Source organism: Pogona vitticeps, chromosome 1 (assembly GCF_051106095.1).
Source record: "Pogona vitticeps strain Pit_001003342236 chromosome 1, PviZW2.1, whole genome shotgun sequence".
Lineage (NCBI taxonomy): Eukaryota > Metazoa > Chordata > Lepidosauria > Squamata > Agamidae > Pogona > Pogona vitticeps.
In genome coordinates this window covers 120,131,993-120,143,977 of record NC_135783.1, presented here as the reverse complement: position 1 = coordinate 120,143,977, position 11,985 = coordinate 120,131,993, and the positions used below count along the sequence as shown (strand labels likewise).

General features: G+C 39.4%; 1 long non-coding RNA gene across 1 annotated transcript in view; it reads right to left on the bottom strand.

Moving 5' to 3' along the window:
* Positions 1-9,679: 9,679 nt before the first annotated feature.
* Positions 9,680-11,985, bottom strand: part of LOC140707323 (uncharacterized) — a 56,706-nt gene continuing 54,400 nt past the window's right edge. Inside the window, exon 3 of the long non-coding RNA XR_012087276.2 lies at positions 9,680-11,597. This is a non-coding gene — a long non-coding RNA (uncharacterized LOC140707323). The remainder of the gene's footprint in view (positions 11,598-11,985) is intronic.

Genomic DNA, 11,985 nt, shown 5'->3' with positions numbered 1-11,985 from the left:
CAGGAAGAGTTTCCTGGTGCAAATTTGTATTGCCTAAAAATATAAACCAATTGAATATTTATTCCCCTTTAAGGCAAACAAACGCAAAAAACCTTTTAGTACCTCTGCTCTTTTTCTTCTCTTTATTTCAGTAGTCTTTGATTTCAAATCTCATTTAAGCCCAGGAGAAACAGTAGAGCTGGTGAAAATAGGAAGGAAGGAAGCTTTGGTAGTTGTGATGTTTAGTGCTTCATGATATGCTATGCTTTAAAAGCACCAGATGGAGTACATAATTTAGTATTAGACTGCTCATAAGCATGCTACTTTCTCTGCACCACCTCGAAGAGTTGCCACACACAGCCACTATTCATATGCAGAATGACTTACTCTATGCTCCTTGATTAGTTTCCTTCAACAAGATGGTTTAGTGTGCAAATTATATCATCCCTCTTGATTTATTAGAATGGCTAGGGATGATGGGACTTATGATCCAATACATCTGGAAGGCAATAGTTTGGGGAAGGGTTATTGATTTATCTTCAGTGAAAAAAAGAGTAATGTAGGCCCACAACCATGACCACCAATATGTGACTCAAAGTACAATATGTATCATCTTTGGGTTGGTTTATAGGTTGTTGTTGTTTCAGGTTGGAATATTCATCTTCAAGAGTAAATATAACATGTACTCTGATGATACACAGATCTCCTCCAAGGTCAGCTGTCTCCATTTCTAATTACAAGTGAGAACTGGATGTTAATATTTAATGGAGCTAAGCTTTCCCAGGTATGCAGAAGCACAAGTCAATCTTACAATCCAGGGAAAAGGGGATAGGTGACCTTTCTGATGGTCTTCAGTAGCTGAAAAATAATCCTTCTAATACTTTGGCACATTTTCACATGCTGCTCAGGAAGCAGAGGGGAGAGATGGATGCATAGGAATCTGCCCAATGGGTGAGACTTTATCAGCTGACGCATCCTGAAAAATGTTAGCCAGATCATACTAAAGAATCATGCAGATCATGATGCATTTTTGCTACGCAGTCAGGCTACCAGAAGGAAGCCTTGGTTCTAAAATCAATGACTCTCCTTCTGTACATTTCCAGACTCCAATTTCAGCTCATAAATGCCAAGGATGTCTCCCCATTCAAGGATGTTAGTCACAGATTAACTTTCCCATCACACAGTTTAAGTGCTCTAACAAATACACATACACATATTTAAATCCCAGAACATATATTTAAACGCATGGTGTGTGGAAATCCTAACTAGCTTAAAGTATTGGAAGAATTCTTCAGTTTGCCTCCTGAATAAAAGCACTCATTTGCTACTTTAAAATATTTCATTGAGGACCTATCGCTAGACAAATGAAGTCAATATTATTTAACAGTGTGAAAAATCTGTCAAATTTAATTGCACTGTTCCTTCAAATGTGCTCTGCATTTTTTTCCTCCTATCCTTATTTTAACTGTGCTAGAAGACTTCATGTCTCTTTCCGTACTGGCATTTAAATATACAAGGAAAAATCCATTTTTCCAAATTTGTGGATTTCGTTGTGCATTTTATTCAATTCAGAGCCCATTCCTACTGACAATAAGAACCACTGTTGAATTGCATTTTTCTTAAATCAAATTAGTTTTTAAAAATCCTGACAAGAGAGGGAGGTGGCTGGAGTGACTGAGAGACCCCTTCCAGCCCCTCCTGCTGCCACCAAAGAAATAAAGGGGTGAAAGGAGAAACATAAGCCTTACATTCCCCCACTACAAGCCTCCCTGTCTCTTTCCAAATCTGCAATCCACTGTGGCCACGTGATTTTTATGTAGGATCGTACCCAAATCCCTCTCAATCATATGCACCATTTCTGCCCACAGATCTGACAGTGGCTTAGGATGATCCTACATATAAATCATAAGGATCCGTGCCTGGGATCACTGTTTTTGCACCAATGCAAACCTTATGGTTTGACAGTGTTTGGGGACAGATGACATGTGAAAATCGTCTGGATCCATGAGGATCCAGGCTTGGATCAGCATTTTTACACCACTGCAAAGCCACTGCACCCTTCATTTCTGTGGTGTATTCCATAGGTACAAATGAGACTTATGATTTGACAGTGTTTGGGGAGAGATCAAGTCTCTCAAGGTCCCCTCCTCGCCTCTTTGCAAACATTCACAATCCAGCATGGTTGGTGTTCTTTGGTGTTGAAAAGGGCCAGAATATTTTCAGGAGTCATGCACTGGCTTCTTTCTCCTTCTATTTCTTAGCAGCTCTCTTTCTCTATATACTGTACTTCTTTTCCTAAATGCTGCCTCTCTCTGCCTCCCAGGGAATAGCTGCAGTATTTTTAAAAGGATAGGAGCAGCCAAGCTTTCTAAAGGGATGAGCAGCTTTGCCAGCAGACCGTCCCTCTCCTCCTCCCTCACCACACCAGGAGCAAATGGCCAGCACAAGGGCAGGATGGGCAGGGGCAGGGAGAGCAAATTGTTTTGAGAAGGAATCTTCTTAAAGTGACAGAAGCAGCCAAGTTTTCCAAAGGGATAAGCAACTTTGCTAGCAGATACTCCCTTTCCCTCACCAAAATAGTAGAATGAAGGCAGGTGGGCAGATGCAGGACTAAGCCTGATTTTCAATGATTAAAAAGAAAATCCATGTAGACCCCTGAACTCATATACAACACAACTTAAAAACAGATTAAAAGTTTTCCCAAGAGGACACACATACCAATCTAAATACTATGTGACTACCACGTTACTTGAACCGATTTCCAAAAAATGATCCAGTTACTGATTTATTTTCATTGTGTAAACATACCCTCAGACAACTAATCCACATTGACTTAAGCATACTCACGAGTATATTTTCAATTATACACACTTTAGCTATTCAGTGTGTTTTTTTTAAAGTGTGAACAGTTTTGCACACACTTTTAATTTTTCCAGAATGTCCTGTGTAGTGCTTTCAGTTTTTTAATCTTTTCAGAAATTTGTTTTTGTAGATTGGTTTTCTTTACCTCTGTGGCTCACAGCTGATATGCAATGGAAAGTGCATATTAAAAAATAAGGCAGGGCTACAGAGAGAAAGCCTCTCTAAAAAACAGTGGTTTTAGGCATCTTTTAAACATTGGGAAGGAGGGAGCCTGGTGTAGCTCCACTGGGAGCTGGTTCCAGAATGGTGGTGCCATTGTGAAGAAGGCCCTACTTCTGGAATATTTATTTCCTTGTCTCCTTCAGTATAGGTGTATTTTGTAGGTCCTTGAGTTTGGAAGCTCTCTCCTGTGGGTCTCAGCAGATGCAACTGCATCTGAGGGCTTGGCTGTAAACAATGGATTCTGTCATGTGTTTGGGTTGGAAGCTGGAAGCATACAAGTAGGCATATAGATTGGTGGGTTTTCAGTATAGTGTGATGCTAAGATGTCCATGTAGGAATTTCACAGTGATATCCAGAAACTGCACTTATTGTGTAGATTGTTCTAGGCTAAGACTGATGTTCAAATGAAAGTTATTGAAATCCTGGTGGAATTTCTCTAGGGATTCCTTTCCATGGGTCGAGATTAGAAAAAAATGTCACCAATGTATCTCAAACAGAGGAGTGGCTTTTGGGTACAAGTATTGAGGAGTTGTTGTTCCAGGTCAGCCATGAATATGTTTGCATATTGTCAGGCCATTTGAGTGCCCATGGCAGTTCCATTGATCTGGAGGTAGGTTTTATAGTCAAAGGTGAAATAGTTATGTGTGAGCACAAAATTTCAGAGGGCAGTGATTTTGCGTGCTTCCTCCTTGTTTTGAATGGTGTTTGTGAAAGCCTGTAGCCCATCTCTGTGTGGGATGTTAGTGTAGAGTGTTTCTACATCCATTTTGGCTAGGATGGTGTTGTCATGAAGGTCATGTGTGGATTCAAGTTTCCTTAGAAAGTCTGTGGTGTCTCTTATGTAGCTAGGTGGCATATATTTTAAAATAATATTTCCCTAACACAGCACAATTCTAATATGCTATACTGATGCATTGCTGTTTCAATATGCCACTTGCTTTATTTACAAAGGGAAGTCACTGCAGCCGACTGAATGATGTCCATGAGAAAAGGTGCAGAAGGGGTTATGTCAGTTCCATGGGCTTCACCCTACAAGGCAGTGCAGCCCCAGCAGAGCCCCAGCTGAGGAGAAAGGGGGGGAAAGGGGGGGTTACCAGTCTTCTGTCTCCCAACCTTCACCCTTGCATCATCACTGTCCTTGACAGCTGTTGCGGCTGCCTTCTTACTCACAAGCAAGCCAGGCAAACTTACACATAAGTAACTCTGGTAAACATTGCTCATGACTGAGTAGGTCATCCAAAGACGTTTGTGGCTCCTTCTCACAGAAGAATAAATATCTCCAGTATGAATGGAAGGATCACATATGTGAGAGATAAAATAGATCACAGTGAAGATTAGACCATTTTAAGCATGAACTAGACCACTCAAAGTTCTCCTGTCTGGACAGGCCCAGAGAAAACTTTTCATCAACATGCCAAACAACTCATGATAGACGGGCAATTAAATAAATAAGGCTATTCAAGTGAGCTTATTAAATCTTGCAAAGCTTTTTTCTTTCAGACTTACTCTGAATGTGCAGTCAAGTAGTCCATGATGACCTTTCCATGCCAGCAGGATAATTTATTGTCAGCACTGACAGAAGAATGAAAGATACACTCCTGGAATACTTTGGAATGCTTTCATTCTGACAGTGAAAAGCTGGGCACACAATATGATCTACAACTGATTATCAAAGCAATGTAAACAAACATAAAAGTTTTCAGGGCTGTAGGCTGACTTGATAATTGACAATACCACAAAATGAAGCTGTAGCATCTCTTTTAGATTTCAGAACAAACAGATGAATCCATTGCCATTTTAGAGGGGAAAAAATCAAATGAAAGGAAATTGAAAGAGCAAGGAGACCAAAAACATCTATTCTTGTATTGATTAGTCATATAAATTATGTAGAGATGCTACAAAGAATGGCCTTTCAGTTACCCTTCTGTAAACAAAATAATACAAATTTATAGCAACATAACAATGCTTGAGGTGCAGAGTATTTCTGTGCTGAGTGTTGTAGTCACCACAATGAGGAATCTACTTACACACAGTGGATTCTAACGTTGCTGAGAAATATATACTGTATGAGTATCCCTACCATATGAGAGGATGTATTTTCTGTCTAGCACTGTGCAGTCATTGAAATACGATAAGAAACCCCACAAAAGCTGTGTTTGCTCAGCCCACTAAAATTAATGAGATCTAGCATGTTGAAAATTTCATTGGATCGTGACAACAGCGTTCTGAATGATGGTTCATGTGATAAATATTAATTCAATAACTTTAAAAAATCGTGGCAATAGTGCTGATTTTCCTCAAAGTTATTATTTATGAGCTGAAAATTGGACTTTATGGTCGCTCCGATCCAAACAAAGATGCAAAAAGAAGTTGGTCCCTCTGAAAACAAAAAGAAAAACAAACAAACAAAAACACAGCCAGCTTGGATGTCAAAGTGACTAGTGCCTATTTTCTTTAACTTGAAGGAAGTTCCAGAAAGGAAGGGAACAAACATATGTAAAATTGAAATGGATTGAAAGTAGGCTGCTGTGTTCATTTCTATATTCACTTCAAGTGACCGGGGGGGGGGGGGGCTCAAAGGAGGGATATCTGTAAATCAAATCTGAAACCTTATTCTTAATACTTTCTATTTAATTTGCAAACAAATGATTGTTCACCTTTCCATCCTGCTGACAAAAAAGCAGCTAAGAAGGTTCAGTACAAAAGTGAAAAGGACCAACTCTACTCTCTCTTTCTCTAATTCAAGTACTGAATTAATGATTCCTCTTTCATGGAAATCTTTGCCAAAAGAACAAGCTAGTGAGGAAGACTGTCAGCCATCTTAGGCAGAGCCATAACCAGGGCAGGTGATTGGGTTTTTGACCCAGGACAGCAACACTGGGAAGGTATAGAAAAATTATACAGTAGTTTGAAAACGGTGAACTCTCAATCAGCATTTACAGTACTGCTGGAAAAATGTAAACCCATCCACCCTGATTACTTATGCACTCTCTAGCTGTTCCTCCCTGGCTAGAAATAAACAAGAACAGGCAAGCTTAGCATGGAATCACAATGTCCATCATGCAGTCAGACCCAAATGTTGCTCTTGCTTTTCTGGGATTCCAGTCTCACATGACCAACACTTGACCAATCGGGCAGCAAAGCCCCAGGTGCCAAAATTGCTATAGCTCAGATCTTCTCAACAAAGTGGCAATTTGTTCTTAAAACACACCCTGAATAGCAGAGAGAAAAACAACAAAGTTACAGAGAGGAGGACATCACCTGTAAGTACACAATTGAAGTAAACAGCTGATCACAGCTACTTGCAACACATGGATCCACTCAAGCCCCATATTCAAAATGTAACTGCTTCAGAATATATCACAAGTTATTTGCTTATTCTTTGCAATCCAGGAAAATTAGGAATAAAGAACAAAGAAGAGTTATAAAGCACCATTGAACGATTCCAATACATTTGGTAATGATGTGAATGCTTCTTACCGGAAGTCATTAAAGAGATCAATGCAAGTGCCGTTGTTCTTACAAGGCTCAGAGTCACACTCATTGGCTTCAGATTCACAAAATGGCCCTTCCCATCCAGGAAGGCAGATGCACTGATAGCCCTAAAATGAATTATGGAAAATGGAGAAATAAAATACAGTAAATGTCTTGTTGATATCTCAACACTGTCTGAATTAACAATATAACTGTGCAGCATGCATTTTGTACAGAGTGAGAAAAGTTATTTTGGGGGAGATGTGCATCCTGAATGACCACTGAGAGCAATATTCTGGGAATTTTAGTCCGAAACAGTAACTTTTCAAACGCCCTGGTTTTAACAAGTAAAATACTCTGGTTGTCCTTAACCTCAATATAAGTTTAGCACAGTGTGAAACTGAATTAAGACAGTGGGATTAACAAATTATGCTTAACCAAATAGCAATGCAGGGTTGCTTCCTTCGTTACTACAAATGGTGGGGAAGCAGTTGACTTTGTTTCATTCTACATAACTGTCATAAGGTGTGACAGGTTCAATGCACATAGGGCGGAACATTGAACTCATTTCACCAAAAGTGTGATTAAAACACACACACATTAAATGGGATGTGGCGTGTGTTTTCCCCACTCATGTGATTCTATTCTTGCACTGTTATTGTGACATAATGTGATGAAACAACGGGAAGCCAACATTGTATGAATCAGCTCAAAATGCTGTCCCAAATATTTTTTACACAATGAGGAACTCTGTAACATCCAACGTTAATGTTGTATATGTGGACAATGCGCAGCCTGTAGATTTCATCCAGTCCTTTGAAGCGTACCATGAGGCTGCCTGTGTTTGCCCAAGCGTCTTTGCCAAGCCCTCCCTCCTGACATACTCTGCATTTTCCAATGTACACTAACTAGCTGCTTGGTGGACTCAAAGGAGAATGATTATACCAAGGAAGGAAGCACCGGTGAATAAATGTAGCATGGGACACAGTATAATAATGGTCCTTCAAGCTTGCCATGCTGCAAAGCATGTATTCAGCTGCAAAGCCAGAGCTTGAGAATTCAATTTCACACTGTACCTCCTTGGAGAAGAGTCAGTCTGTGTAGCGTTCTACAAGCAACACAGACTTAGGGTGCCCTCAGAATATGGTAAAAGACTTCTGGGCTTGGTATACCTAGAAAACTGTGCAGCAGAACAAATTTCACAAGGCAGTTCTAAAAACTGAGGGTACTCCAAACCAAAATTATAATTTTGTAACTGAATTTTGGATCAGCAACAAATTTGGCACAGATGGAGCAGGCATCTTGGAAAGGGCTGCCATAAGTTGATTCAATATTATTATTAATTATTAATTATGATGATGATGATGATGTGCTAATTAGAAACCATAATTAGAACTGACTCACATTAGATTAAAATAATTTAAGTGGTTACTTGGCATCACCAACAACAAACAACAGACACAGAATAAAACAAGCACAAAAACAGAAATGTTGTGACACCTTTAAAGCTAGCAAATTTATTTGGGAATGAACACAGTCAAAAAGCAACAGTAGTTTTGAAGCAGGCTGTGTGTGTGGGTGTGTGTGTGGGTGGGTGGGTGTCGGTGTGGCAGCCATAGAGTAATTGGCAACCTTCTGGTTCTTAGAGAGGGCTTTATAAAATTCCAAATCATGCTGCCAGGATGCTTGAGGCAGGAGCCTCAAGAGGACTTACATCAGCTCTCACAGACATGTACTACCAATTTTTGGACTCTTGTCTACAATTTTTCTGCACTATCTATGTAGGGATTGTTCTAAATTTGAAGAAGTGGGATTTTCTCCCCGAAAGCTTGCAGTGTGTGTGTGTGTGTGTGTGTGTGTGTGTGTGTGTGTGTGTGTGTGTGTGTGTGTGTGTGTGTGTGTGTGTGTGTGTGTGTGTGTGTGTGTGTGTGTGTGTGTGTGTGTGTGTGTGTGTGTGTGTGTGTGTGTGTGTGTGTGTGTGTGTGTGCGCGCGCGCGCGCGCGCGTGTGTGTGTTCCAATTAAAGTTTTCACCCACTCCTACATTTAAATAAATTTATTTCGGTGTGGGGGTTTTTGGACTGAAGGCTAACATTGTTACTTCTCAGGAAACATAAAGAATCAACTAGAATAGTTTAATCACAGCCAGACTTGAAAAACCTTAGTTAAAATTATTTCTTGGTTTGCATCTGTGCAAAAGCTGAATAAATAAATCTGAACCCACACTTAATCATTCCTATCTGTATTTCTCATGCTGGGCCAACAGAAAATAGTTCATCTGTTCAGTTGTCAGGCACATGCATCATTTCAAAAATCTTGTTCTGCAGCATCTCACTTCATTTTTGCTATACACTTGTTCATAGAATCATTTCACTCAGATCAAAATTGGGAAACATTTTCATTACAAAGATAACTTGTTTCAGTAGTTGGAGATGTTGTGATCTAAAAATACAGAAGGCCAATTCAAGAACAACATGCCAGCGTGTAATATATTCAAACTTTGCTGATACAAACTTCTGTGGGTTTTGGTGTTTTATAGCCTAGCGAAGCAGATTTCAACATAATAGGTACCTATCAAACCTTGAGGCTCACTGGTGGTACCTTTATGCCCAGAATATAAACAGCTAAAGTTTCTTTTGCCCCATGAAATACACCTTCTGCACATGGAGAATTTTGTCCAAAGCTGACATTTAAGAAAAAGGTTATCAGGAAAGTGAAGACATAGCAATAGATTTGGAGAGAAATGCCTCCTTGTATGTCCACGACTTCCAATTAGGGAATCCCTTTTTCCCATGATTGGCTGCCATTTCACATCTTGGCAGGACAAGGGAAGGGTGTTAGTTTGTTAGACTGCTGCTTGTACCACTTTAATTTGCAGTTGGATGGATGTGCAGTGGAGGTTTTTCCCCTCCTTTTCTCTGAGACAGCCAGAGATCTAATTTTGCATTGCGCTTAGGCTGCCATTGATTGCATGCCAGTGCCAATATGCCATGGTGCCATGAGTCTTTTAAAATAGATTTGAATGGGGCAGGTCCCATTAGCACAAGGAATAAGATGCATTTTAACTCTTTCCACCCATTTTGCATTATGTTTTTTAAAGGTCTGCAGCTGGTTCTTATTTTTCCTGCACTCTTTTTTAAAAACTTTTGACACTTGTGCCTGTGTTCCAGATGTAGAAAATGTGGCATGCAAGTCAGTGGTTAGATACACTACTCAGCGGAACAGTGAAGCTACTAACTTGGCCATTCACTCTCCCTTCAACAAATATTTTTCTTGAGCATATTTGAGTCAATTGCATGGCTCCCAGTGGGTTGGTGAGGAAAGGAAGGCAGAAGAAATTGACGGGAACTTTGTCTGCATGCCACCCCCACCATTCCAGGCAAGAGCTCTTGATGTCTCCCATTTTCATGTTTGTTTGTTTTCATTATTCAGACCCATGCAAATACGTAAGAATACTTTAAAATCTATCAGCTGCTATTAGCCACAGCAAGTGGCACAAATCTTACATGAATACCAACAGGATTCTGGACTCTGATTTAGTTTTGCACGAATGGCAGCAAAACTCATCTTCTCTTATATAAGGAAGCTACGTTATTTTCCTTTCTCCTTTTTTAGTAGGAAGAAAAGTTGGGGAAAGTGCAATGGCTCACTAGAAAATGTAATTCTTCTTTAAATCGTTTGCCAATCTGAATTTTGGTTAAAAGCATCTGAATCACAACTCTTAAAATAGGCCTTGTGTGCTAGGATTGGACTTTTTTTAAAAAAAAAACTCCACTTCTTGGGAATAAAAGATCTTTTATGTAACAATAATCTATCATGCTTTGTATCTGACATGTTGAACAGCTCTTTTAAATGGAAAAGAACAAAATGTGCAAGTCCTGATTATAGAGGAAAGAACTGCTGCTCTCTATGAGATTGTTAAATGGTATGGACCAGTTAATCAAGTAGAAGCAACTGCTGTAAAACTCAGAAATAAAGAGAGAACATTTCACACTCACAGAAGTATCTAAAGAGATTGATTTTAGAGAGCATGTGTTCATCCTTTATTAAGAGCTGTGAAGGTCTTTGTAAAGTGGTAGTATATGTTTTAACAGCTTTCTGCTCGACTAAAATAAAGCAAAGGAAATAAAGCAATGCTTTTTGTTACCACTGTTCGTATTTTGTTCACCGAGTGCCAGATTTGGCTGAAAACCTGGCTTATCGCTTTGGAAAATGGCTGGCTCAGTTCAGATCCGTTTGGAGCCACTCCACCTCACCTTGATTCTTGAACGTGAAAAGAGCAGCAGGACTCCGGTAGCTCATGCTTCACACTGACTACCACTGCGATTTCTTAAAATCATGGCTGTAACTTTTTTTTCCTCTTTGTCAGAAGTGGATGAGACTTATAGGGACAAAATACTCTTAAATTACGAAATGCTGAGGAGCAAGTACAGACATCTGCACGCTACCCTTGCCTCTTAAGTGTTTCTCTTAAAATGAAAACCAAACTACCAAGAAATTTTAAATAACCAGCAATAAATGAATGAATGAATGAATGAATGAATGAATGAATGAATGAATGAATGAATAAATAAATGAATAAATAAATAAATAAATAAATAAATAAATAAATGATGTCACAGTTGCTTCTTATAGATACCAAGTTTCAGAAGAAGTGGTGGAGACATTTTTGTTCAACAGCAGCATTTTTATACGGAGCAAAATAAAATAAAATAAATGCCTATGTTCCTTGTGGCCCAGTGTTCTTTAAAAAAAGACAGTATATACTCTTAAATAAGATGCATGTAACACTTCAAAAGGACAGCAGAAACAGTTTAAGTGGAAGGGAAGTTATTTTGCATGGTGGGGGAAGTGTGTTTGGTTTGGTTTTGTTTTGCTTCTCCTTCTCTTCCTGTGTTTTGGGGATACCCTTCACGTAGTTCTGCAAAGTTTCAGAAGGACAGGCATAGAAGCTAGGGTGGTGTGAGGCTTGAAAACCAGTTTAAAGCTTTCTAGGTCCTGAATCACAGTAGTGTCTCAAGAATCTTCTGGTCCCACGGTCACTTCACTCATTTCTTCCGTACTTGACATTAGGGACAGAAAAAATAAATTGGTATTAACAACTTTCAGTTCAGTTTCAGTATCCCTTTTAACAAGCACATGACTTACTGACTGTGTTTTGTAACAAACTATTGTTTTGCACACCACTTCTGAATTCACAAATTGTTTTGGGTTTCCTTTTGCTCACTGGGTTGGAATTCTGGTATGTTCTGCTTTGGGCTATGAAGACATGCTTCATGCATGTCCATAATAGGTGTGGCCACGTGCAAAAGTACATCATCTTCCTGGTCATAATTCCAGCTTGCCTAGCGGTTCCTCCCCCTCATCCCCTGAAGCCTTGCTTTCATTGCACTGCATCTAATCCTGCCATTTACTACTTAATAACTCAAACATTTGCAAAGCAAATTTAC